Below are 26,095 nucleotides of genomic sequence, written 5' to 3'. Positions count from 1 at the left end.
GAAAGGAATTAGCTGTAAAGTTTATTCTCAAAATTGATCAACAACGAGGAAAATACTAGTTGAGCAGGCAAAAATGTACCAAAAAACAGGGTATTGCTCATATATACAGAAGATATGAACAGTATAGATTCATTTCTGGTTGATTAAATCCTATTTACACATTTAAAATACAAAATTACTTTTCAATCTGTCAAGAAGCTGACCACATTTAGCACCAGAAAAGGAACTTGACTTTAGCTTCTGATCATGACCTCAATATCCTGGAATAGGAAAAGGAATTTCTGGAATCTAGATGCATTTATCAACACTGATTAATAAAAATTAATTCTGAAAAGTAATTCCTGAATGTCATCCATTCACGAATGAGTCAAAGGCATTAGGACCTTATCACTTGGTACTACTTGAAGTTGTGAACTACTCTCCTACAGTGCTTGGTTTTCATCTAGTCCAAGGATTGTTACAGTTGCTGAACTAAATGAAGTAGGGTGGCTGAGGCTGTCTGCAGAACTTTGTTGTTGTGGTCTCCATTCTGATTTAGGTGTAGTTTTATAGTCACTGCTGGCTTTATCTGTTGCCTGAGACTTCTGCTTGCAAGCTGTACATGTAGTCGCCACTCAAGGCTGTGGTAACTGGGAAGGCTGGGTGCCAATTCACCCAGATTAGTCCTGATCTCTTTTCTGTTGTCCAGGTAAAGCTGAAGCAATAATTTGTTCAGTTCTTCAGAGAATCCCAGAACAAAAACAGAGTCTTGGAAATCCACTTCAGAAATCATGAGCTTGGAGCTCTCGGTGAGCAGGTAGGTCAACCCTTCCACAGCATGCTGGACAGTGTTGCTGCTCACGTTGAGCTTCCTGGCGGCACCCTCATAGACCTTGGAGATGGTCCCTCGCCTCAGGAACTCCAGCCCGATCCACCCAAACTCCACCACCACTTCGTCAGGAAGGCCAGGTGCTCCTTATGCTCTTCTGACAAAGTCCAGCAGCATCTTCGCTGGGCACCCTTTTTCACCCAGCAGCACCCTGGTCTTCCTGTTTAAGACGTCTTTGGACATACAGATGTCTTTAATTTTTTTAAAAAGTATTTTTTAGTTATAGTTGGACACAATAATTTTTTTTATTTATTTATTTTTATGTGGTGCTGAGTATCAAACCCAGCGCCTTGCACATGGTAGGCAAGCACTCCACCGCTGAGCTCCCCAGCCCCAGATGTTTTTAATTTTATGTGCTCAAATTGTTAATCTTTTATGTTGCAATCTTGAGAAGAATCCTTTCTGCTCAATCCTTTCTGATCATGTGTTTTCATGTGTGCGTGCGTTCTTAGAAAGTATTTTTAAGACCAAGTTTTAAAAGCTATCCACAATATTTTCCACTAATCATTTTTAAATTTCCTTTTAAAATATTAGCATGGTTAATATATCTAGAGTTGACCATGCATATGGAATGATGTAGGAATGCAAGTGTGTATTTTATTTGTGGAATGTCAGTTCTCCAGTCCCATTTGTTAAGTAATACTCTCTTTTCCTACTTCTCTATGATGCCATCTCCATCATGAATCCAAGTTGTCCATATGGACAGTTCTGTTTCTGGGATTCTTAAGAATGTGTTGATAAACTTGTGTTTTTATTCTATTGATAAATGATTCTTGCTAGATTAGTTGAGAATGTTTCCTTCCACTACAGAGTAATAAGAAAAAATATGATCATAAGACATCTACTTGTATAGAAGGGTAATATAGTAATCTGTGTGATAGAGCTTTCCTTGGGAAGAATGTATGTTGGACATAAATTTTTTTTTAATGTGGAAGTATCAGAACACTGCTTATAGAACCCACTCAACACTAAGTAGTCATGAAGCAGAGACCTGTCCCCTACTGATGGACAGCTCTCTCTTTTTCATGACATCTATTCTGACCCTATGAAAAGCCTACCCAATTAAAATAATTGCCACTTACTCAGTATTGTAAAGAGAGTTGTGAGAGACTCTGCATCTAACAGAAGAAAATATAGGCCTTAATCTTCATCATGTGGGATTAGGCCCCAACTTCCTTAATAAGACTCTTACTGTATAAGAATTAAAACCAAGAATCAATAAATGGGATGGAATCAAACTAAAAAGTTTCTTTTCAGCAAAAAAAAACAATCTGTGAGATGAACAGAGAGCCTACTCCCTGGGAGCAAATCTTTACACCTCACATATCAGATAGTGCACTAATCTGTAGGGTACATAAAGAACTCAAAAAGCTAAACACCAAAAAAAAATAAATAAATAAATAAATAGATAAATAAATAAATAAATAACCCAACCAACAAATGGGCTAAGAACCTGAACAGACACTTCTCAGAAGAGGATATACAATCAATCAATAAATATAAGAAAAAATGCTTGACAATTTCTATAGGTATTTCCAATAATCTTTCTGGAGATTCCTTTTTTTTTTTCAAAATATAAATAGTTTGGACTGGGGATGTGGCTCAAGTGGTAGTGCGCTCACCTGGCATGCGGGAGGCACTGGGTTCGATCCTCAGCACCACATTAAAAAAATAAAATAAAGATATTGGGTCCATCTAAAATTTAAAAAACAAAAAATATATTTAAAAAATCGTCATCATTTGAAAATAATGCAAGTTTAAGCTTTCTATATTTTAGTATTCCATTCTTCTACTTTCTTTTATTCTCATTATATTTTACTCATGAGGATCTCCAATACAAATTTGATTAAACATGGTGATTCTGGGTATGATTTTTCTGATTTTAAATAAACATTTCTAGGGAGGAGAGATGCTAGCAAGAAGTCTGACTAGAAGTCCTACCATCCTTCCTCCCATAAAGACAACTCCCAAAATAAGCAATGCATTTTGGTGAGGGTAAGTGAAGAGAGCCCCAGAGCACATCTAAGGATCACCAGAAGCCAGATAGAGCATGCGATCCTGGGAGGTTCACACAGAGTATAGGACACACTTAGTTTCTGACACGCCATCAACAGCCAGGAGCAGCTCAGAACAAGGGAGCTTCCTCCCTGTGTGGACTAATCAAGCAAGAGGACCCCAGCAGCTCCCACCCAAACCTTGGACACCTTCCATACTCACTACTAGGACTCTTGTATTCTCATGCCACTCAGCTCTCCTGAGGGGACTGCCTGGAGTCCACACATCTGAGCTCCCAGAAGAGAAGGTGGTGACGGTGTACCCCACTCCTGTGGCCAGCACAGCTATTAGACCATGACACCTGGGGACTGGAAATACTGCTGGATTGTGTCTTGCTCAGGTGACAAACAGCCATGGCACCCCACCTTCCCTGAGACTTAGCACTGCTAAACCACCCACACTTGGTGGCCTGCCACTCCTGAGCTCAGCCCCTGTCATAGCCTACCCCATGGGGCCAGGCTGCAGTGAAGCCACACATCAGTGCTCCCAGACTCTGGTGCATCCTGCCCCTCAGGGCCTGGACTGGGACTGTAGGCTGCCTCCTGGAAGAGGCATCTGAGTGCCCACAGCAGTCATAACCTACATCTGACTGAAGTTTCACATCACTTCTTGGGACCTAGCAGAGCAGCCAGACTTGCAAGGACTGAGATGAATGTAGTGTCCTGGGTTCAGAAAACAGCATTGGCTGAGCTGCATCCTCACCTACAGGTCAGAAAACCCTACAACCCTGGGTAAGACCGAGGACCCTGCAATGCTGGAACTGTGTGATCTTCCTAGACCTTCCACTCCTAGAACTGGATAGGCCTCTGTGGGGGCTGTTGCATTTTCCTTCCCTGATTGGTTGCAGCTCTGTCAGTCACTTGCAGTGATCTGGCCACATTCAAAGTGGCCCTACATGGCTGCCCTGATCCTGGAAGTAGCAGAATGTGTCTTCATGCTTAGGCATGCCTTCCTATAACCCCAGGGGTCAAATTACCTTACTTGTCCTTGTAACCCTGCCCCTCTTGACCTTATTTGGATGGAATTTTCTAAAGAATGAGGGTCTCCCTGGTAAAAGTCCACTCTTGGACATGCTCACTCTCACCAGCCCCTCGTGAGATTCCCTGCTCTCCCATTTGGAGAGCTTGAGGCAGAGGAGCTGTCCTTGGTGTTTTATTTGGTATCCTAGGAAATTCACTGGAGTAACCTTTAGTTTGGATGCCTGTGCTGCTGGGGGCGGCAGGCCTGCCAAGATTCTGCAGTCCTGGAACTGGATAGGAATCCTAGACCCTACAATGGAGTGATCTCCCAGAACCCTGCAGTTCTGGAACTGGGTGAGTTTTCTGGACCCACCCCCATTCCTGGAACTGGGTGACCCCCAAGCTGCTGAGCTGCTGAGCCACTCTGCTCCCTAGAGAGGAGTCATTATATATTTTTGTTTCCCTTCCCTTCAAAGTGCAGCACTGTGGGAGTCCATCCTTGAACTGAGTTTACTCCCTGGCTAGGTGTGAGGTGCTCAGACACTTTTAGTGTGGCAGAGCTCTCTCCACCCTTCTTGGGTTTGAGAGCTTTTCCGTGTGGTGTGGAGGCATGTCTCACCACTGCATCAAAGACCCAATCATCGCACCTGACATTGCCACATTGCCCCACCCCCCGCTTGACCTTCAATGGATGAAATTTTCCCCAGAATTTTTCGTTCCCCAATAAAAGCCCTATCCCTAGTGTTCTCTCTCTCTCTCTCTCTCTCTCTCTCTCTCTCTCTCTCTCTCTCTCTCTCCTCTTCAGTTAAACCTCACTGCCTCCCTGGGGGGCTTGAGGCTGAGGGTTCAAGGAGCCATCCCAGAGCTGGTTTAAAGGTAAAATGGTGTCTGTGTCTTTAATTTAAACTCCCTGAGGATTTTCCCACGTGACCAAACTGTTCACACCATCTGCACTGGCCCTGGACTAAATAGCACCACAAACTCTTCTTGCAATCATAGAATGAGTAAGGGCCGACTCTTAGGTAGGTCAACTAGGAGTTCCTTTGAGTTTGTTGAGATGAAAAGTGCTTAGAACAGTAACTCACCTAATAAATTCTCAGTACACTTCACCATCACCTGGTTAAGATCAACATTTCTTATTGTGTACTATATATCCTTAGATAGTGGAACTGTGTGCCTTGCCAGTGGTCTGATGGCTTTCCAATGGCCCTGTTCATAGCCCATGGTCCTCATCCCTGCCACCTGCTCCTTCTCCCACATCCTTGGGCAGTGGTTTGCAGACAGGTGCACACCAGGATCATTTGCAGGTCATCATCTCATCTGACCTCCTTCTTCACCTGAGGCTGCTGGCCTCTCTTTTCTGGTTCCCAGGCACTGCTCATGTGATTTGCTGTCCTGGGCCCTTCTCCACATTGATAGAAAGGAGCTGAGCCATTGTGGTTGGATGGTAAACACCAGAACATATTTACAGTCCTGCAGAACTTCTAGCACCATGAAGAGTGCAGGCTCTGCAGCCAGCTGCCTGGGTGCTGGCTCAGCTCCTGCTCCAGTTCTTCCCTGGACAAGTCCATTGCACTAGCCCTACCTGCCTTCCTCTGTGAAGACTGATTCCTATGTGGAGATATGTTGGCATGTGGTCTTAATGATCTACTAAGGAAGAGGCTTAGAATTACTTGGTATGTAATAAGCAGTCAAAATTAAAAATTTTAACTTATCTTTTCTTAATATTCCTCATTAGGAGTTCTAGATCTTGGGATAGTAAAATTAATGGAAGCTAGCTGGGTTCAAATTCTGACTGAAGGACTCATTGGGAGCACAATTTGGAGCACATTATTAAACTAAGATCAGCCTGTTAGGCTATAAGATTAATACTACCTACTTCCTAACACACAGTTATTACAGAAGTAAATAAAATAAATGGAATTAAGCACTTTGTATAATGCCTAGCATGTAATAAATAGGAATTACTAAACTTCAGTGCAGGGGTTTTTAGACTTTATGATTACTGATACCAGATTTAAGATCAAAGATATCATATAGGACCCTATTTTAATGTATCAATTGGAATTTAGCTCTACTAGTATCTAGAACTGCAGTAGCAAGAAGTAGTTTTTTAAATCAGTGTTTATGAACTCTTACAACAAAATTATACTAGAAAAAATTGAGTGAAATATAGTTTAAAAAAGCATATTCACATATGTATATTCACTAAAGGCAGACAACGTCAAAAAAAGTTAGAAAATTCCTTATGAATTTCAAAAGTCTAGTTTGACCCCTGTTGAGCAGTTAGTCAAGAAAGAACTTTCACTATGTTAACACAGTGGCTTTGTTTCATGGAAGAATTTCCAGTCTGTTATTTTAGTGCTGTGCTATTATGCATTAGATGAACTAGTTTTCCTGGTTGGTTTTCTATTTGTAACATTCAATTGATAATCAACCCAGATTTGTATACAAGAGTTGGGACTTTTAAACTCATTACGATGCTTTTTTGTATATACACAACAAAGAGGCTATTTTCCAAATGATGTTATTTTGCCAACATCATGAATGAGATGCTGCCAATTTGACTGGTTTGTTAAGAAGGTCCTTTTTTTTTTTTTTAGTTTCAGGATTTCCTCTTGTAGGTCACAATTTGCTAAGTGTTTTTTTTTTTTTTTAATGTATGGTGTTTAATTTTATTGAATATTCTTTAACACATCCACAATACCAGTATCTTGATGTGATGCTTCCTCTTTATCAGTGTTGTCCAATAGACCTTTCTGCCATGACAGAAGTGTACAGTATCTGCACTGCACTGTCAGGTATAATAGCCACCAGCCCATGAGCCCATGTGGTTACTGAGTTCTTGAAATAAGTGGTGGGACTGAGATAGTGAAATTTGATTTTGTAGAATTTTAATTAATTCAAATAGTCATACAAGGGCTTTGGTTCCTGTATTGAATGACTAATATGTAGGTTAGCAGAAGACCTTTTAATTGGTGTTCATTATAATTTTCTTTTCCTGATCTTTTTCCTTGCCTGCCTTCCTTTCTTTGTTCCTTCCTTCCTTCCATTCCTTTTTCCTCCCTCTCTCCCTCACTTTTCCCTTTTTCTCCTTTCTCTCCTTCCCCCATTTCTTCCTTCCTTTTTTCCTTCCTTCCTTCCTTCCTTCCTTCCTTCCTTCTTTCCTTCCTTCTCTCTAGCACTGGAGCTCAATCCCAGGGCCTCAGCATGCAAGGAAAGTGCTTTACCACTTAAACACATCCCAGCCTTCAGGAGAATTTTCAATTGAAGTCTCCTGAAAGAAAGCTGAGTGCACAAATATAATAATTACAATTTTAGTAATGGGAGGTCCATCCATGCCTTTAATCCCAGTGGCTTGGGAGTGTGAGGCAGGAGGATCATAAGCTCAAAGCCAGTCTCAATAAATTAGTGAGATCCTGTCTCAAAAAATAAGATCTCTGAATGTGACTCAGTGGTTAAGCTCCCCAGGGTTCACTCTGCAGTTCCAAGGGGAAGATAAGAATTTTACAAATGGGAAATAATGTTTTTGAAATAGTACAAGTTACATATTTTAGCTTCAATTTAAAAGTTTAGTCCTATTCTCAGACTTTATTTACAGGACATTCTGCTATTTTTTTTTCTTGAAAACATGGTACTTAAACAAATCTGACTTTTTCAAATGTGAAAATAGAATCCACTGAGAGTTAGCTGCCAATTCCTGATAGTATTTAGTTGTAAGTTCCACAAATACAAAAAGGTTTTTTGTTTGTTTTTAGTACTGGAAATTGAACGCAGAGCCTTGCACATGTTAGGCAAGCACTTAACTGAGCTTTATTCCAGCCCAGAAAGTGTTTTTAAAGATTGTCTTGTCTCTGTTATCTAGCATGGTGATGGTGTATAGTAAATTGTCATTAAATGTTTAATTATTGTAATTAAATATCAACAACCTAAAGCTTTAAACTACACAACAGTCCTTAAATCCTACAATCCAATAGTGACATCAGTTCATGTTAGTAGCAAGATGGAGATGGGAACCAGGGCCACAGTGCAGTGATCCCTGGCTGGTAGCTGAAACCTCAGGATGCAAGCTGCATCAGCACAGGGCACTGCCATGTATGGACACATATTTGGAAACAGCCCACTAGAATCAAGGTCTATTTACCCTACAGTCTTAGGTTCAGAGTTAGAAAGGACTTTCCACATGATTTAAACCAACATTCTTTCCCCAGAAGGATTTCTCTTTACAGTGTATTATACATGGTTGCTATGGTCTGAATATGTTCTTCCCAAATGTATATGTTGTGACAATCACTATTGTGACAGCAGCAAAAGGGAAAATGAGACTTACTATGCTCTCAAAATCAACTTAAAAAAATTATTTCTCAATTCTAATGACATATACGTTTTCACTGGTTGATAGTACAGGTAGAAAAAGTATGTAATGTGATTTATAAGTCAAAACGTGTGATTAGGTCATGGAGCTCTATATTTTTTAATAGAATGAATGCCCTTATGTAAGAGGCTTCACACATCATTCACATCCCTTTCCTCCCTTCTGCTTTCTGTCAACTGATGACGCAGCAATACACTCCACCTTGGACAATGTGAATATACTTAGTGTTACTTAACTGTACACTTCAAAATGGTCTAAATGGCAAATTGTAAGTGTATTTTACAATAAAAACATCGAAAGATGCATTTTCTATTGTTCAGTGTTTCCTGCTATTATTTAGTAATCACATTCATTAAGAGTACTAACCAGCCAGGCACAGTGGCTCATGCCTGTAATCCCACTGGGAGGCTGAGGCAGGAGAATTGCAAGTTCAAAGCCAGCCTCAGCAAAAGCAAAAGCAAGGTGCTAAGAAATTCAGTGAGACCCTACTCTAAATAAAAAACAAAATAGGGTTGTGGATGTGGCTCTCTGGTACCCAAAAAAAGAAGCACTAATCAAAATTTCACAAGCCTGTATTTGAGATTCAATTCTGCTTGCTGCATCTCTGAAAACTAAAAGCATGTCACTTAGCTAAGCCTCAGTTTCCTCATCTGTAACACAGGAATTATAAAATGCTTACTTACCCATTAGAGGTTGCTGTGAAATTTCAACTTGGTAAAGTCTAAATACACAAAGCTCAATAAATGTTAACTCTGATTTTATTTTTAAGTTTTCAAACCAATATGATTCTTGTACTTTGTATAAAGAAGGCTAAAAACTGGCTTTAGCATTAAAAAGTCCATTTGTTCATTTCTCCTTAGTCCTTAATGTTATGGAGAACTATAAGATTACATGCCCTAAAACACATTTCATATTATAGTTAAGTGGTGAGCCCATGTGTTGACCACTGAGTCAATAGTTAATAATCTTAAAGTACCATACTCCAAGAGGCAAAAATTTCAGAGAAGCCACAATAACTTATTGTACTTGAAATAATTTACATATAATAATGTGTGTATAAACCTGTACATATAATTTTTATCAAGTATAATATGATCATACAAAAACATTGACTCACAATATAGTTCACACATACCAAGAATGCTCTTTTATTTTTGTCCCTTTTACATCATATTTTAGGCAAGATGATGAAACCCAGAAAATAACAGGAATGGACTAGTTTATAAAAACTGGGTATTTTATAAGTGAAACACATTCAGTCATCTACATCTCTGAAATTGCAAACAATGTGACTTACTATACACTCAAAATGAACTTAAATAAATTATTGCTCAATTCTAATGACATATACGTTTTCACTAGTTGATAGTCCAGGTAGAAAAAGTATGTAAAGTGATTTATAAGTCAAAACATTTCATACAAAAGGATTGGGGGGGGTAACTGGAAATTGAACTAAGGGACACTCAATCATTGAGCCGCATCCCCACTCTTTTTATGAACTTTATTTAAAGACAGGATTGCTAAGAGTTTTGCCATTGTTAAGGCTGACTTTCTACTTGAGATCCCACCTGTCTCAGCCTCCCAAGCTACTGGGATTGCAGGCATACATCCAAAGGAATGGTTTTAACCAAACCCTCATAATGTCAGGAGAAAATGCATTGAAATTAAAAATATCTGAAGCATGCATTTTTTAAGACCATTGTAAAAAATACAAAAAGGGTTAAAAATGTCATAAAATAAAAATTTATACAGATAAAGTTAAGGGGTTAAAAACTATCAAAAGTATTAAAATCATCTAAAGTCAAATAAGACATAATTTATCTATATAATTTAAATTATAATATTATATAAATATATTGCATATTATATAATACATATATAATATAAATTAAATACAATATATTTATATAACATTCTAATTTATATTATATATAATACATTTATTTTATCATATATACATATAATAAAAATATATAATATATATAAATTTTATGTATATTAATATATAAATATATTATATATTCATAATATATTATATATAATTTATATAATATATTTACATAACGTACTTATATATTTATATGTAAATTATATATATTAATATATAAATATATAAGTATATATTATATAAATTATATATTACATATCAAAATGTTTATGATTCATATGTATTTAATATAAATTTTATATAATATGAAATACATATATATTATATACACATATAATAAAAAAATATATAAGTTAAATGTATAAATATTATTTTATTATATATAACATATTTATTATATATCATATAATATATTTAGATTTATATTAATTTATATTATATTACATATCATTGTAATGTAATTATATAATAATATAATTTCTATTATTAATAAGATAATAATACAATTATTATATTAGTATAATTAATATTAATATGATATATAAAACATGGATTATATTATAATTATATATAAACAACTTATATCAAATAGATATATGTAAATCTATGATATGTAGTATATAATAAATAATACATAATATATAATATATAAATATATTATAATTTAAATTATATAGTTTAGTTATTTGGCTTTAGATGGTTTTAATGCTTCTGATAGTGATTTATCCCTTAGCTTTATCTGTACAAATTTTTATTTTATGACAGTTCCAAACTTTTAGTATTTTATTTTTAAATAACATTTACTGGTGTCACTTATGGTAGAAAAAAGTTCCTACACCAGATGTGCATGACCCAATCGTTAAATAGAACATTTCTGAGGTGAACACACATCCTGACCCACATTTTTATATCCAGTTTTTTAAGATAGCCAATTCCTCCTCTCTCTCTTCCCCAAAACATGTGAGCAACTGCTAATGGAAAGCAGTAAACAGCCACTTGGGCTATAGCATTTTCAACTCCACTCTGAGGTGAAGATTCCAATTACATTTGAGACTTAAGTTCTCTTGGTTTTCTCCTAAGGAAAGTTCTGAGACCAGTATTTACAATATTACAGCACTAGCAGATCAGTGTCTTCAACTCGTCTCTTTCTGCTGTAGCCTCTTCACCAGTTGGGGGAGGGCCTACACTTCCATAGAATTTGCTGATAATTGGCTGAACAATTTCTTCTAGTTCCTTTTTAGTTTTGAAGTCTTCAATGTCAGCTTCTTGGTGGCTTTCCAGCCATTCAATCTTTTCCTCTACAGCTTTTTCCATGGTCTCCTTATTTTCAGAGGAAAGTTTGCCTCCCAACTTTTCTTTATCTCCAATCTGATACTTTAGAGAGTAGGCATAGCTTTCCAAGTCATTTCCAATTCATCAAGGCACTCCTTGCATCTTTTGTCTTCCTCAGCAAACTTCTCAACATCATTAACCATCTTTTCAATTTCTTCAGGTGTCAGGCAATTTTGGTCATTGGTAATTGTAATCTTATTTTTGTTCTCTTTACCTTTGTCTTCAGCTGTCGCCCCCAAAAATAACATTCACATCTATCTCAAAAGTGACTTCAATCTGGGGGACCCCACAGGAGGAATTCCAGTTAGATCAAATGTACCCAGAAGGTGGTTGTCTTTTTTCAGGGGTCCTTTACCTTCATAGACCTTGATTGCAACAGTAGGTTGATTATCAGAAGCTGTAGAAAAGATCTGAGACTTCTTGGTGGGTACCACAGTGTTCTGAGCTGATTCTTGACTGTATCGAGGATCAGATGTTCTTCTTCAGGGGTGAAGGCCACATAATAAGGCCTGATGCACTTTCCCTGATCATTGGAGATGATCTCCACTGGCCATTCTTGAACGCCCTGAAGCAGGAGTAAGTGGTCCCCAGGTCGATGACGACCATGGTACCCATGTCCTTTTCTTGTCATCCTGCTCAGCCATGCTGCGCAGAGCAGCAGCAGAACCACAGCCACCAGAGAGAGCTTTATCTTGCCCTAGCTGTTGGCCACTTGCTCTCCTCAGCAGACAGCCAGAAGTCGCAGGCAATCCAGCAATAGGCTGAAGCTGACAGCAGTGAGGTTACAGGTCTCTTAAACTCAAGATGCCTCAACTCTGTTCGTCTGTGTTGTCTCTGCCAATGTCTCAAACTTTTTAGTATTGAAGTGCATTTTCTTTCTACAATTGTATTAATTACCATATGTAAAAATTGACAAGTAGAATTCTAGTAAACACAGATTCACAAGCTTTTAGGCCACTATGTAAATATTTAAAAAGTTAAGTGAATTGCCAATGATTCCACACGTGCTATAACAACACAAGTGGTCAAAGATGCACTAGAACATTATGTGGGAAAAAAATATATTCATACCCAATCAAGATTTTTCAGGCACTTGCATTCAGAAGCATTTTATGAGTCAACACCAGGTTTGCTCCAAAATAAAGCTCATTTTTCCCTACTGCCCCTCTTTGTTGAGAACAATATTATACATTAAAGATGCATTTACATGAATCATTTTATAGAGAAAATTATTTTAAATTTTAAATTATAATACTTATTTTATGCAAAACTTCAAAAACACAGAATTTAAAGACAATACCAGTGAGGCACTATCATTCTATATGACTAAAACACTATCATTCTATATGACTAGCAAACACAATACAAGGCCAAAAGGCAAAATATAAACTTTGAAAATCCTATACAAAAGTGGTTCTGTTACAACATTCTTTCATAAAATAAACACAATAATAAAACGAAACAAGAAAAAGAAAAACTGAATTTTGACAACCTACACAAACTGTGGCATTTCAAATTCAAGGTCTTGTACCTCTTCCATTTGTTTTAGCCTGAGTCCCTGGCACATTGGATTCATGTCAGGCAGGCCAACCTCCTCACAGTTCTCTTCAGGCTCAGCAGCTGGTTTCAAAGCATAAGCTGATGTGCTGTCTGCCTCTGGAACAGATGTCTCCACATGACTCAGGGGAGTAAGAGCTGTGCTAGGAGGCACTGCTGCTGAAGGTGAAGCTGGTCTCTCCTCAGTCCCCCTGACTTTGCTGGTCAGGATAGGTGGTTTGTAAAATGTTGTCCCGAGATGGGGCTGCAGTATTCTGGGTGCTCTTGCAGGAGCAAGACGGTGAGAATGAGAAGACAGTCTCACTGGTGCCTCTCTTGCTGAACTGGCTGGCGTGTTGGGCTGTGTGGCACCATTGGAATGGTCACCACTATCATTGATGCTCATTGTCACTTTTTCCTGGAGTACACTTGGAACAATCACTGCACTCATGCCAATTAAGTTCTTTAGTTCACATTGTTGTTCCTGAGTTTTTTCTGAAATCTGCTGATCAAAACCATTAATTTGGGAGCCAACAGTAGTAGAGGTATCTTTTATATTAAGTCCTTCAAAGGTAAGATTCTGGCAAAACTTGTCTGAATTGACATTTCCCACATTTCTCCTGTTTTTCTCATTAGGAGAGCTTGCAAGATGGAATCTATCTACAGGCAAACAGCAACATCTGATCTTGGTGCTTGGCATAGGCCTCTGTATATCATTTGTTGTCACATCAGATTTCAGACTAAGTGGTTTCATGGTTTTACATATATTGTCCATCTTTTGTGATGATGATTCAAGTTCTTTGTGATCTGAAAAAGAAGAGATTTTTTTTTAACTTCATGAAGCTTGGTTAATAAGGAAGTGTGGTTATTATGAATGGGCATTCTCTCAAACAACAGAGACTTACATATTTTTCCAACACTATTTTCTCAGTCATCTATGCAGAGGAATTAAAAATCCATACAATATTAAAGGCACATTTTTAATTAAAGCATTACTTTTTAAAATTTATCTTAATAGTATAAATAGTCACAAAGCACATAAAATAAAATAAAAACACTTCCTGTAGTTACTTGTTTTAATATACTACCCATGAATGAATATTTTCTGTGTTAAGACTTTCCTGATTTCAACAGGCAGACAATGGTAACTCTAGAACAGTAACACTATTCTGTACACCAACAAACTCCATGTCCTGAATCCCAAGGACTTTGCCTGTCACTTAATCTGCTCTCCAGCTACATTCTGTCCATACTGAGGGCAACACACCAGAGAGAACTTGGATGCTCTCCCAGCTGATCCACTAATACATGGCAACATCCTCTGCACAAAGGAAGGTTGAAGAGCTGTCAGAATTGCCATTGTGCTACTGGTTCTGGAGACTCCAAACTTACCTTCTTCTCTTTCTCCTCTAGTCTGGTCCCAAGGTCCCTGTTTTCTCACCTACAACCCTAGCATCTCCCACTCTGTCTTTGCTGCATGTGCCTTAGAAGCTCCTGTTACTAGAAAGGTGCAGCCCTCTGGCCATGATCCTCTTCTCCCTGCTGAGAAACATCAGACAATTGTGTGCCTTGCCACTGGTATGATGGCTTTCCAACAGCCCTGTTCATAGCCCACAGTCCTCATCCCTGCCACCTGGTCCTTCTCCCACATCCTTGGGCAGTGGTTTGAAGACAGGTGCACAGCAGCATCACTTGATGATGATCGCAGGTCATCATCTCATCTGACCTCCTTCCTCACCTGAGGCTGCTGGCCTCTCTTCCCTGGTTCTCAGGCAGTGCTCCTGTGATTTGCTGTCCTGGGCCCTTCTCCACATTGATAGAAGGGAGCTGAGCCATTGTGGTTGGATGGCAACCACCAAAACAAATTTACAGTCCTGCAGAACTTCTAGCACCACTTCTAGCTGCCTGGGTGCTGTCTCAGCTCCTGCTCCAGTTCTGCCCTGGGCAAGCCTAATGCACTAGCCCTACCTGCCTTCTTCTGTCAAGACAAACTCCTATGTGGAGATATGTTGGCATGTGTTGTTAATGATCTTCTAAATAAAAGGTTCAGAATTACCTGGTATGTAATGAAAATTTCAAATATTTTAAAATTATTTATTGTTATTACTATACCTATCTGGAAATCCAATTTCATTGGACAGCAAAACAAGGTTACATTTAGGAATGAGACAGGATGAGGTTCAAATCCTGAATCAACAATAATTTAAGGACATGACCCTTGGCATTATTTCCCTTCCTGAGACTGTTAACTATGGCTTAAATGAGGCCAAGGTTCATAGCACAGAAGTGCTGATAAGATCAAATCAGATAAATGGAATCAGTGAGTCCAGTGTTTTTCTTTGCAGAGAGGAAATGGACTCTTTGTTTTCAGACTTTCTCAGGCTACACTTATTGATATTTCATTAATTTTATATATCAAATTTAACATTTATGACTATATATTGAAAAATTCAGATTAAGCTCTACTAGAGCAGTAAGGAATGGAAGGTTTTCAACCCCCTTACCAGAAATGATACACTGAAATAAAATGATTAAAAACAGTGAACAAAAAGACTGGAGCCAAGAAAATGGAAGACATGTGTGCTTAATGTGCTAAAGTTAGGCCACAGGTAAAGGGACATCAAAAAACTTTAGGAGTCTATTTTTTTTTTTTTTTTTTGAGTTTCAGGAGTCCAGCTTTTTTCTGTTTTGACTTTAATTGATGACAAAGAAGTGAAGGTGAAAACAAATCTCAGAAAGAGAACAAAAATAATTTATGAATTTCAAGATATCTTTTTACAAGAGAGAAACAAAGCATGATATTCATTTAAATGACATTCACTAAACTTTCTCAATGGCTAGAAAAGTTAACTAATAAAACCTTGAAGTTGGAACTTACCTCAACTTAATACCCCTTGTTTTTTTTAAAGGATGAGTATTGTAGATGGACACAATATTTTTATCTTTATTTATTTGTTTTATATGGTACTGAGGATCCAACTCATGGCCACACACATGCCGAGGCAAGCGTTTTACCACTGAGCTACAAGCCCAGCCCTCACCTTGGTTTTTAATCACGACTTCTTGGCAAGGTTTGAAATATGCAAGGATATATGTTACATGACCACTCACCAATGAGACATGCATCCCATTTTTCCAATGCATTTTGCTTGCGTTCTGATTCCTCAAATGATGTAGCCAATTCATAATTTTTAATTTCAATATCTGCAGTGTGAATATCCTATTGAAACAAGAAAAGTTTTAAACTAAAAGCAAAACACATCTCAAAACAAACAGTTCAAAGACTATTAACTTGTTAACATAAACATCACAAATTTAATGCAATTCTGTAATGGTCAAAACTCACTTGCTTCATAGAAAAATATTGTGACTTTGTGGAATGTTCTGTTGATATTACGGGTTTGCAAGGAGGGCTTTTATCCACCCGAGGTGCAACAACGTCAGTACTAGATGAAACACTTTGTGGCTCTAGGGATCCATCAAAGATCATCTCTGCATTGGTAATGAGGAATTCTACCAACAGGGCCTGATTGGTATATGCAACAAGAGAGGAGGAGATGGTACCAGGAGTGGTTGAAGGCCTGGGCCTCATGACACAGGGTCCAAATACCACCCCCAAGTTTTTTGAGTTCATCAGGTTTTCTTCCGAATGGTCTGCAACCCTGAAAAGAAGAACACATAAAGTGTATGAGATTTGCCTAATAGATGTCTTTAATGTTATTTTACTATGACTTGAGAAGGTTGGAGAAAACTCGGGCTATAGAAGACTACAAAACGTTTGTCAAGGGTCAAGTTTGGTGGGTCCAGGGAAAGAATCCTTTGTTTCATTATGATACTTACCACACACCAAACTGAGTTTCAGAGTACTATATTAGGATAAAATGCATGTAAGTAGAAGGAACTACTGAACTCAGTAGCAGAAGGAAGAAAAACACCTCTAAAAATTGCTCCATCATTGTATGTGGGATATACTCCCCGTTCCAGTATAAGAACTGGAAACTGAAACAGCACTGTCAATTTCTCTCTCACTGCCCAGTTAGTTTTCTTTTTTAAAAAAATAATTTTTACCTAGAGATGGACACAATACCTTTATTTTATTTATTTATTTTTATGCAGTGCTGAGTATCAAACCCAGTGTCTCACATGTGCTAGGCAAGTGTTCTATCACTAGCCACACTCCCAGCTGCCCACAGCTAGTTTTCTAGCCTGGATGGTTCTCTCTCCTGAACACCTCTCTGTTCTATTGCCACTATCAATGTTCTGGTTTTACTTCAAACACTCTCAGGTTGATATTTCTATGACTATCCAAAGAAATCTGTCTCTGCCTGGTTTAGCTATCAGGATGATACTAGATTCATCTATGGGTAAAGTAGCTTTGCTATTTGTCTTTCAGAGGATTCACCACTGATGTATAGAAATGCATTTGATTTATGGGTATTAATTTTATATCCTGCTACTTTGCCAAATTCATTTATTATTTTAGAAGTTTTCTGGTGGAGTTTTTTGGATCCTCCAAGTATAAAATATGTCGTTGGCAAAAATGGTAATTTAAGTTCTTCTTTTCCTATTTGTATTCCCTTGAATTTCTTTCACCTAATTGCTCTGGCTAGAGTGGCAAGGATTATGTTGAACAATTTTTAGATGGAATGCTTCCAATTTTTGTTCATTTAGAATGATGTTAGCCTTAGGTTTAAAATAGAGAGCTTTTACTATGTTGAGGTATATTCCTACTACCCCTAGTTTTTCTAATAGTTTGAACATGAAAAGGTACTGTATTTTGTCAAATGCTTTCTCTGCATCAATTGATATAATCATAGGTTTCTTCTCTTTAGGTTTATTGATGTGATGAATTACATTTATTGATTTCTGTATGTTGAACCAACCTTGCATCCCTGGAATACACAACTTGATCATGGTGCATTGTTTTTTTTTTTTTTTTTCATATGTTTTTGTATGTGATTTGCCAGAATTTTATTAAGAATTTTTGCATCTATGTTCATCGTGTAGATATGGGTCTGAAATTTTCTTTCCTTGATGTGTCTCTGGCTGGTTTGGGTATCAGGATGATACTAGCTTCACAGAATGAGTTTGGAAGGGTTTCCTCCTTTTCTATTTCATGGAATAATTTGAAGCCCTTCAAGATATGAATAGTTAAAAAAAACTGTGGTATATATACACAATGGACTATTACTCAGCATTACAAGGGAATAAAATAATGGCATTTATAGGTAAATGGATGGAGTTGGTGAATATCATGAAGTAAGCCAATCCCCCAAAATCAAAGGCCAAAATTCTCTCTGATAAATAAATGTTGATACATAATTGGGTTCCTGGGGATGGAGGAACATTGATTGGGCTCAGGAGAGGGAAGGAAGAGGAGGGGTATGGGGTAGGAAAGATGGTGGAATGAGACAAACATCATTACCCTAAGTACATGTATGACGGCACATGTGGTATGACTCTACATCATGTACAGAGAAATGAAAATTTGTGCTCCATTTGTGTACAATGGATTGAAAAGCATTCTGCTGTCATGTATAACTGATTTGAACTAATAAATTTTTTTAAATTTTTATTTTATTTATTTATTTGTATGTGGGACTGAGGTTCCAACCCAGGGCCTTGCACAATCTCTACTGCTGAGCCACAATTCCAGCCACAAAAAATAAATTTAAAAAAAAAATTTAAAAAGGAGATCTTAATTACTGTCAGAAAGGTCTAGCAGGCAAATCTGAATATGTTAAATTCCTGATTCCAAGGTCTTTAGTGGGCATAGAAACACCTTGGTCAACTAATCTGCCAGGTAGGTAAGATTTTTTATCAAGTCTCTAGGAAGGCTAGCACAGTTCCTGCTACTGCTTGCTATATTGTAGCCTAATGAAATCAAATTTTCTAAATGCAAAATGCTTTCTTGTGTCTCCATGTCATTTCTCTCTGCCTCATATGCTCTTCTGCACATTCAATACCAAATCACCACTCAGTTCTTAAAATCAGACACAAGGCCTTTTGCCTCTTCTGCTCTATTCCTACCCACAAAACTTCCTCTGCATGCCTACAAGCTACTAGAAAAAGAATGATGGTGAACTGTGGTTATATACAGACCTGTACCCCAAGAGGATAAACCCACAAATAGCAGAAACCCTATATTTCCACCCTAGTTTCCCCAGCCAGAGCCTGGCACACAGGAAGCATCTGAGGGAACCATGTTTGCTGCATGAACATGTATTCAATGTCTCCCTCTCCCAACACATAATAAAAACATCCTAAAAATCATTTTGAAAATCATAACAATGTAAATGTACTGAATACTATTGCCCTGTTGAATTAAAAATGGCTAAGATGGTATAAAAATTCTTACCTCTTAAGATGGATGATAAGGTAATGTAGAGTGTTAAAATTGAACGGTGGCAATTTTCTTACAAGGTCCTTGGTTTTGAGAAAAATTTGGTTGATATCTGTACACATATTTGGAGATGTATTGTCTTCAGAGTTGTCCCTTTTGGTGTCCTGTTCTTGGTTAATTTGTTGGATGACATTTGCAAGCTGCATAAATTCCTGGTACCATTGGAATAAAACCAATGGCTCTGGTAGCTAAAGAAACAAAATTATATTAAAAATACCTTTGGGCTGAGGTTGTGGCTCAGAGGTAGAGTGTTTGCCTAGCACATGCAGGGGCCTGGGTTTGATCCTCAGCACTACATAAAATAAAGGTATTGCATCCCGCTACAACCAAAAAATAAATATTTTGAAAAAATCTTCTGCCTGTTTTCTTTGTTAAAGTCAACTATAAGTGAGAATTACTCAAATAATTTAGCATGTCCCCTTTAGATTAACAAAATTTTCTAAAGTCAATCTGTATTTATTGATATCATTTTCAGTATTGGGGATTGAACCTAGGACCTCAAGCATGCTATGCAAGCACTCTAGTACTGAGCTTCATCCCTGCCCATTAAATATAATATATATGTTTGGTAGAGAAGTGACTTAGAAAGCAAATCAAAATCTTGACTATAAATTATATTTATGTTAATAACAAATTAATGGATAATGAGTGAAATTCTAAACTTTAAATGAAGTTTAAGCTTTAAGCTTCATTATGGGATTTTAAAACTCTTCTATTCACATCTGCCCCCCAAATATATAATCTTCAGCTGTTTTACTGGAACAAACATAGAATAGTGAACAGAATCTATAAAATGAATCAGAAACCCATGGATTTTATGAGTAAGGGGTAAAAATATCAAAGTGCTAAAGGGCACAGATTTTACTTAGGCAAGAATGAAGATCAGCACAAGATAATATGACCTACAAAAACAGACTGTCAACATCTCATGAAACTTTCAAACAGGCTGATTTGCCATGAATAGGTCAAAAGAAGTTCTTACAACAAATATCCACTGCCAAAATGAATTTTAATGTTTCTACTGACCTACAATAAAAAATTCAGTGAATCGTTGGCTACCTGATGTCCTATAATATCTGTGGGAAGTTAAGGTGTTGCCCTGTGATCAGTTTCTATCTTCAACCACTCTGGGATCTGAAGCAAGTCACATCACCTCTTGGAGCTTTAGGTCAATGAGTCAGATAAAGGCTACTCTCTAACACTATTGCAAGAATTGAGCACACTTTGCCAAATGAAAGTCTTAGACATATAAAATTCCTCAACAGAATGCAAGTTTATTGTATTGGACCCAATTCATCTCCTTTCCCTGACTGACTAAACAAGGTTAAGGATGACACATTATGAGACTTCCAGTCATTCAAAGGTATCAACCTCCATTTCTCAGTTGAGGAATCTGTAGAATGTGATTAAAGGGTTATCAATGCTTTCCTGGGCTAACATTGTAGACCCAGCAATTTATACTTAATTTCTTTCCCTCCTGCAATTCCACTAAAATACAGTAGGCTCATAAGGACTAGGAAAATAGAGAAAACAAAAAGCAACAATTCACAAGTAGAAGAGCAGATGAATAAGTCCTGATGCAGCATTTCCAAGAGAACTGACTCTTTGTCACTCAACATGATTTTCAGAATCCTAAAGGGATGTGGACAATCACTACCAGGTCCTCTGATCTTGGCTTAGGTTGCAGGTGGGCCAGCGGAGAAAGCTTAGCTCTCTATAGAATCCTGTCTCCACTCCATGTACTAGGGCAATCTCCTTTCTAAAACTGGAAAATTTTTCTCTGGGCAATGGGATACAGAGGCTCTCTGAATCGAGGCAATGCCAAACATAAGGACCACAGAGGTAACTGTTTTCAAACGGGGATATGTTGGCTATATGCACACTGAAAGCACAGATCCTACAGTCTGAGTAACCCTGGCTTCCACAGTATTGGTACTGCATCTCTAGGCAAGGAAAAAACCCTTTCCTGGGGGACTGGGGTTGTGCCTCATGGTAGGGCACTCATCTGGCATGTGTGAGGCACTAGGTTGGATCCTCAGCACCACATAAAAATAAATAAATTAATTAAAAGTATTGTGTTCATCTACAATTAGAAAAAATGCCTTCCCAGGAGGATCACACCAGTGCCAGAACAGGGAACTAGAGACATGTAGTTAGGCATATACCAAACAGTCCACCTAGACCACTTTATAGTAAAGTTCAAAGTTTTTAAAAAGCCTTGATGTGTTCAAGTGCTTCCAAAGTGATTTCAAGTCCAAACTCATGTAACTAGCCACCATGAAAGACAAAAATCAAAATGGATGGAAAAAGAACAAAATGAAGTTCTAAAATGATGCTGTCAATATGCTGGCAACTAGTCAGATATGGTGAAAGAGTACTGGAAATGCAACTGATCTAAATTGAGATGTGTTCTAAATGAAAAATAGATACCAGATTTCAAAGAAAAAGAGCTGCAATACAAATACATAAATAAACAAAATACCTCATAATTTGAAAAACTAGATATTCAAAATGTTAAATGAAATGTTAAAAATCACTTTTTTATTTTTAATTTTTATGTTGCTATAGAAAATTTAATGTTATATATGAGGGTCAGATTGTATTTCTACAGAGGTTAGAGGCCAAATAGAGAAAAGAACCCTTAATGAGAAAAATCTATGAACATCCACAATAAAAGAGCATCATATAATCATTTAAAAAATGTGATCAAAAGAATAGAAAATCAGACTTCTTGAATATTAAAACATGATCTCACAAATGGAGTAATTTACTTATTCAAGAAGAAAAAGACAAGGAAATGTCTTAGAAAGTTTTTGAAGAAAAAAAGAACAATAAAGAAAAGGTAAGGGAACTGGAGAACAAGTATGCTTGCCAAGCAAGTGCAAGACCCTGAATTTTTAATCCCCACGAGTACAAATAACAAATTTATAAATATTTATATGTGTGTTTGTGTATGGTACACACACACATCTCCAAAGAAGAGCTTCAAGTACAAGGGTGGGAGAATGGCAATAAAAATCAAGAAAAGTTCCAAGAACTAAAGTGCTCACAACTGACGGAGCTCATGGAGTGGCCAGAATACTGGATGGAAATATATCCACATCAAAGTACATCATTATAAAATCTTAGAATAATGAGGGGGGTGATGACATAGTCTATACCAATGAAAAATATTCAATATAAAATATTTTTGCTCTTTGCATTTGATGGTAGGTTTAGAATAAAACTTTAACCTTTTGTAGGTAAAATTTTAACACTTCACATATATCGTGTGAAGAAAATTCGGACAGATCTACTAAATGCCTTCCACTTTCCAGAGCTCGACACAGGATTGCGATTTTTGCCTTGTTGCCACTGACTCTATAGATGCCCTTGAAGAGAAAAGAAAAACAGAATGCAATATTTCACTTTAGTACAAAGGGCTAAATGCAGACATCTAGACAGAGTTGATGTATCTACTTCAATTTTTATTAGTATTTAAAAAATACAAGTTGAAGTCAAATAAATTAACATTTTCCAAATAAATGTGAATAAATTTAGTTATTACAAATGGAGAGTGCTGATTTTCTTAAAATCTCTTTTTCATTAAATCAAATCACAAAGGCATTTATGTTTTTAGAGTTTTAAGAGTAAACAACATACTTGTAAACTCAAGGCAGTCCTTTCGATTTCTGAAGTACACATTTTGATTATGAAAGGAATGCCATCTGGCTCCTTTTTGGCAACACAGGACAATTCTGCTCCAAATAGGTGTATTTTCCCCCGAAGTTTACGATGTCCGCAAACGATGGTTAAGTTTGCCATGCATTTTTTATGGCAGATAAGAAGACACTATAAGAAAATGATATTTGAAAACTGATTGACTCACCTTAAAATTATTCACAACTAAGCAAAATACAGGCCGACTAATAACGACAAAAATAAGTGAAAAAATACTATTTGTGGTTTGTGAATTACATTTAACAGGAAAACAAATAAGAAAACTACAAAAATAAACTGTGGGACTTTATTAAACATGTACTGGCAAGCTAGGTGTGATGGCATGTGCCCATGATTCCAGCTACTTGAGGGGTTGAAACAGGAATTTCACAAGTTAAAGGCCAGACCAATCTTGCAAGAGCCCATTTCAAAGCACAATTTTAAGAAAGAGTGTATGGGCTGGGGATGTGGCTCAAGCGGTAATGCGCTCCCCTGGTGTGCGCAGGGTGCTGGGTTGGATCCTCAGCACTACATAAAAATAAAATTTAAAAAAAGATATTGTGTCCACCGAAAACTGAAAAATAAATATTAAAAATCTCTCTCTCTCTCTCTCTCCTCTCTCTCTCTCTCTCTCTCTCTCTCTGTGTGTGTGTGTGTGTGTGTGTCTCTCTTCCTCTCTTTCTCTTTTCTCTCTCTAAAAATATGGCATGTGCAAGACCCTAAATTTAGTTCCCAGGAGTACAAACAACAAATTTATATATATTTAAATGTGTGTTTGTGTGTGGACACACACATCTCTAAATAAGTAAAATCATAACAAAAAAGTATATAGCAAAAGAAAAAATTGTGATTCCAAAAAGATCTTACCTCTTGGCATTTAAGACCTTGAAATATGACAATGTGTTCACAGTATCTACATCTTGCTGGATATCTCCATTTTTTGAACTTATGGGTGGCAGCTGCTTTTGCCATTAATGATTGCTGAAATCTTCCAAGGGAGCTGGGTCCTTACAACAGAAATGTTAGTATGTAAGAAGGGTAAAATGACAAAAACATATACCACATGATATTGTACATGGAATAATTTTTAGACTTTGAGATTACTTATATATTACAAAAAGCTATTATTTTGAATTTCTAACATAAAAAAGCATCTCATTTATTGATCTCTTATAAAACACACATTTTTTTTTCTTTTTTTATTTACTTATGACAGTGGAATGTATTACAATTCATATTACACATGTAGAGCACAATAGTTCACATCTCTGGTCATATACAAAGTATATTCATACCAATTCGTGTCTTCATACATGTATTTGGCATAATGATGACCTTCTCATTCCACCATCATTTCTAACCCCATGTTCTCTCCCTTCCCCTCGCATCCCTCTGTTTCAGAGTCCTCCCTTGTTCCCCCTCCCTACCCCACTATGAGTCAGCCTCCTTATATCAGAGAGAACATTTGGCATTTGTTTCTTTGGGCTTGCTTAGATTCACAGAGCATTATCTTCTCCCACACCATGCATTTATCTGAAAATGCCATGATTTTATTCTCTTTTATTGCTGAGTACATAGGATTTTGGAAGAACCCTGCATGTTTTTATACAGAAATTAACAAGTTGATTCTAAAGTTTATATGAAAATGTTAAAGATATTGGAGAGCCAAAGAAATTTTAGAGAATCTAGACTGCTTGACTTTACAACTCACTGTAGAGCTACAGGATTCAAGCCAGTGTGCTTTTGGCCTAGGAAGAGACATGCAAATCAACAGAATAAAATAGAATCCAAAGTAGACTCTCTTGTATTTAGTGAAGCTATTTCTTTTTTTAAAATTCATTTAATTTTTTTAAATACATGACAACACTGGATTGCATTTCAATTCTTATTACACATACAGAGCACAATTTCTTTTATCTCTGGATATAAAGTATGTTCACTTCAGTTTATGCCAGTATATATGTTCTATTTTTTGCATTACAATTCTTAATACACATATATGCCACAATTTTTCATCTCTGTTTGTATATAAGGTATGTTGACACCCATTTCAAATCTTCATATATGTACTTTGTAAAATGATGTCCAACACATTCCACCATCCTTGCTAATCCCCTTCCTCCTCTCTTTCCCTCCCACCCCTCCCTAGAATTAATCTCATCCTCCCATGCTGTTCCTCCCAACTCAACTATAAGTCACCCCACTTATAGCAGAGAAAATATTTGGCATTGTTTTTTAGGAATTGGCTGACTTCATTTAGCATTATCTTCTCCAACACCATCCATTTACCTGCAAATGCCATGATTTTGTTCTTTTATCATGCTGAGTAGTATTACATTGTGTATAAATGCCACATTTTTTTGTCCATTCATCCACTGAAGGACATCTAGGTTGGCTCCACAGTTTAGCTCCCATCTTCTCTTCCGAACCCCATCTACTGTAATTCATTTCTCTCCCTGATACAAGATTTTTGGTTGGAACCCATTATCTTTCCAGTTTGAAATATGTTGTTCCAGGATCTTCTAGTTCTCAGGGAATATGTTGAAAAATCTGCTGTTAACCTAATTGGTTTACTTCTATGTGTAATCTGATTCACTTCTCTTGTGGCTCTTAAAATTCTCTCCTATTTCTGTATATTGAGAATTTTCATTATAATGTGTCTTGGTATGGGTCTGTTGTGATTTTGCACATTCAGTGTCCTGCAGGCTTCTTGGATTTGGATTTCCATTTCATCCTTCATGTCCGGAAGTATTTCTGATATTATTTCATTGAATAGCTTGCACATTCCTTTGGTTTTGAACTCTGTGCCTTCCTCTATCCCAATGACTCTTAAATTTGGACGTTTTATGCTATGCCATATTTCTTGGGTTTTCTGCTCATGGTTTCTTATCATTTTTGCTGTGCTGTCTACATTCTTTTCAAGATAATATACTTTGTCTTCGTGATGTCCTATCTTCTAAGTTGTATTTCTGCTGGTGAT

At 37.0% G+C, this 26,095-nt stretch overlaps 1 pseudogene; it reads right to left on the bottom strand.

Annotated features, from left to right (window-relative positions):
• Positions 1 to 397: 397 nt before the first annotated feature.
• Positions 398 to 4,536, bottom strand: LOC143404379 (COMM domain-containing protein 2 pseudogene; annotated as a pseudogene).
• Positions 4,537 to 26,095: the final 21,559 nt, after the last annotated feature.

The sequence above is a fragment of the Callospermophilus lateralis genome, chromosome 7 (assembly GCF_048772815.1).
Source record: "Callospermophilus lateralis isolate mCalLat2 chromosome 7, mCalLat2.hap1, whole genome shotgun sequence".
Classification (NCBI taxonomy): domain Eukaryota; kingdom Metazoa; phylum Chordata; class Mammalia; order Rodentia; family Sciuridae; genus Callospermophilus; species Callospermophilus lateralis.
This window is presented reverse-complemented; position numbering and strand designations above follow the sequence as displayed.